Consider the following 3,760-nt stretch of genomic DNA (forward strand, 5'->3'; position numbering starts at 1 on the left):
AAGAAAGAAAGAAAGAAAGAAAGAAAGAAAGAAAGAAAGAAAGAAAGAAAGGCACAGCACCTGCCTGGCAAGCGTGAGGTTGTGTGTTCAATTTCCTGTACCAAAAAAAAAAGAAAATAAAGACTAAGGAAGCAAATAGGAAGATAAACAATTAGCTTAAGACCAAACTTCATTACAATTTTACATGTCTTATATTAAGCGGGCAGTGAGGTTTCATCCCAATTTGGAGAAGGTTCATCCAGATTCAGGTATTTCTAGTGTTCTTAATTTCACCTTTGGTTCATGTATTCGTTCAGCATTTACTCAGGACCTACCGGCATCTATTCTGCATCTACAAGTACTAGTCTAGATGCTGGGGATCCAGCAGTCAACAAAATGCGCAGAGTCTTTCACTTTAGGGTACCTTTAGTATGCTATAATTTTGATATACTTAAAATAAAATATGAGACTACATTGACACTCAGATTTATAAAGCAATCAACCTGCATGCACCAACAACTCAATACAAGCACATACTATAACTCTTTTCCCGGGGATTCAGCCAAGATGGGAACATCTTCAGCCATAACATCAAAGACGTAAGCTAATTTCCGTGCCTTTTGGCCCCTCCCGTCTTCGCACTGCATTGTCGTGTTCTCCAGGCCCCGCCGCTCTCGTCTAAAGCACTACCCCTCTCCGCAGAGGAGCTGTTCCCACCGGTCGCCTATGGCAGGGACCCCCGCCATCTTTGACCTGCTCAGTGTCCTCAGAGCTTCTTCTCATCCCTCATTCTGTCCCCACCTCCAGACTTCTTTTTTTTTTTTTTTTTTTTTTTTTTTTTTCTTTTTTTTCCAGTACCAGGAACTGAACTCACGACTTTTCGCTTACCAGGCAGGCGCTGTGCCGCTGAGCTAAATCCCCCACCCCTCAGACTTCTTGACCTGCGTGTGCTTAGACATCCCGGGCCATCCCAACCACCCCTCTGAGCTCACTTCCTCTGACTGCTCTGAGGAAAGCAAATTTTGTCCTTTTTTGGGTGGGGCTAGTAATTCCTTGGGCCTCCTCCCTGTTATTCAGCAGTAAAGACTCATTTCTGGAACCTTGTAAAACGGTCCCTGTAGCTCAAATATCCCTTCTTCCACCCACCTCCTCAAAGCTTTCTAAAATGCCAGCCTCAGAGATTCGGATCCAATAGGTCTATGGTACCACCCAGACAGATGCGTCAGTTTTCTGCAACAACATGGATTATTAGGACATGCACCCAGGCGTGAGACCATTCCTGGAGAAACGATCCCTGAGCACAGTAGGTCTGCGCAACTCAGCTTCTCCTTACACTGCAGCATCTACACTCTTCCCCAGTCTTCCTCCAAGTAGGTCGGCTTCAATTCAACCGAGATGCTTCTATCTGTGCCACACTTGGCTGCATCATTCGAGGTCTCTCCCCACCACCACTCCTTTTCTATTCCTAAGTGACCTTAGCCTCCACACTGCTGCTATTTCACTCTTTTCATACTTCATTTCTATGTTACATTCCTTATAACGTTAAGATCAACACCCTTGTGTAGAACAGACTTGATTTCTAGGTCTCTTTAAATAACCGGTAAGATGAACAATAACCCAGAAAACAAAACCGATCAAAGCATCATTCTGCTGCCTTTATAACTTTCATTGCAAACAATTAGGTCTGGGGATGATGGGCAGGGATATCAGCCAATCATTTTAGCTTCCAAGAAAAGGCAGTGTGAGAAGAAGGAAGAAAAAGCAGAGGCTCAGATGGTCCCCGCACCCTGCCCTTAGCCTCAGTAGCAAACCAGCACAGAACTGATGCCAAAGCAGCAGGAGCAGGAAAGAAGGAAGATGACAGGACAGCTACCACTGTGTGCAGTGAACTGTGGTACTGGGTGTACAAAACTGTGACGCGCTACAAATACAGACCATAGCATATTCCTTTTCATGTCTCTTTATTGTCATTTTATGCTATTGAGCAGTCAGCAACAGTGGGCAACCGAGCTCAAAATAAAGTGAGCTTCTTGGAGACAGAGTCATAGAAGAAACTACATGTACCGTGAAGTGACCAATCCACCATGGTCTATTAAAGCCTGCCAATGGAAAGATTTAGGGAGCAAATGATTACAAATACCTGAAGCAGAACCTAAAGATCATTATTGGGGGTTTTCTACTAAGCCTCTATTAAATGGTCAATAAGCAGAATATGCTACTGAAACGTTTGAGCACTCCAATATTCCAAGCTTGTACATAGCCTTGCAGGCTGTTCTTGCATTAGGAGCACCCTGAGAAGCAAACCAAGTAGGGAAATAGCCATTGACTGGCATGAGAACAAATAGTAAAAATGGTGTCATGACGGCCCCATTTATGACTGAAAGCTATATGGCTGGCAACTGGCAGGACATTCCAACCTTAGGGTAGGCTATCACATATTTCATTCAGCAGCTGCTCAGAGGCCAAGAAGCAGGAAACCTTCCAGAGCAATCCCTGGAAACAGCTATGGCAGTAAAAGAGTACTACAGTTATGTGTGTCCAGATTTAGTAAAGGAATTTAACAAGTATGACACAGATGGGCCAAGTGGATTAAACAGTGTGCTAGAATCAGGCAGAAGCAAAGAAAGAATTTTCCACTGACGTTGGTTATGAGAGATCTTTGGTACCTGAAATGTTTGTTCATCCAATATTTGCTAATCTTGACTTTACACAGCCTACTTAAGAAGTAGTAGATGAAGGAATTCAGAACTATCTTGTTGCTATTAGAATTCTCTCCTTGAGAATATTGAACTGAGTATAGAAGGACTTTGAATGACACTTTCATATTTTGAAGGAAAAATGTGACCAAGTAAGAGATACATTATTAAAACTAGCTTTATACACAACAATGTGAAGACATGTGATACCACTGAACTGTATCCTTAAAAATAGTAGAAACGGTAAACTTTATGCAATGTACCCCAGTTTTTTTAATCTAAAATGTGCAGTTGACATTACTCATGATAGGACCAGGTATGACAGTAATTATGACTCACTGCCATCCTTCTCACCAAAAAAGGTTGTGTTTTTATGTGAGTACCTTCAGAACCAAGAAGCTAGTATCTTCAGTGAGCTCTAACCATAATTTCTTTCATATTAAAAAAATAAAGATCAGATTGCTGGACAGTTTTTAAAATTCTGTATGCACAACAGTCAGGTGTTACCACACTGGATTCAGCCTCCAAATTCTGAGATTTCCTCTTACTTTATAAGCCTAAATAGTTGTCACTGACCCAACACGCAAGGGCAGACACTGAGGGTGGCACGATGTGTAGAGCGGACGAACTTCTAAGGGAGACGCTGATTTCTACTATCTTTCCCGTGGCAGAAATGGCTCTCAGTACAGAAGCCCAATAGAACCTCTTTTTTCTGATTTGCACTGGTTTTAATGGACTTGCTCTCTCCCTCTGCTCTTATTCATTTATTTACTCTTTTTAAATTTATTTTTAACTGATACCTAATATTTTGCATATTTGTGGGATGGTGTAAATTTTAATAAATGTATACAATATGTAATGACTGGGTCAGAGTGATTCCAATATTCATCACTTCAGACGTGTATCATCTCTGCTAGCTACCTGGCAATATTTAGTTGACCATTGTCAACCATTGACCTCCTGTGCTATTACCTTCCTACTCATTAGTGGTAATATTAAACACCAAACTGATACAATTTACAGGCAACTATTTTTCATAATAATTCTGAAAAAAATCATTTGTATTGTTCCATTGTTACAATAAT

At 41.3% G+C, this 3,760-nt stretch overlaps 1 pseudogene; it reads left to right on the top strand.

The window, feature by feature from the left end:
- Positions 1-1,234: 1,234 nt before the first annotated feature.
- On the top strand, positions 1,235-2,773 carry LOC102015222 (annotated as a pseudogene).
- Positions 2,774-3,760: the final 987 nt, after the last annotated feature.

Source organism: Chinchilla lanigera, unplaced genomic scaffold (assembly GCF_000276665.1).
Source record: "Chinchilla lanigera isolate Chin_1 unplaced genomic scaffold, ChiLan1.0 scaffold00026, whole genome shotgun sequence".
Classification (NCBI taxonomy): domain Eukaryota; kingdom Metazoa; phylum Chordata; class Mammalia; order Rodentia; family Chinchillidae; genus Chinchilla; species Chinchilla lanigera.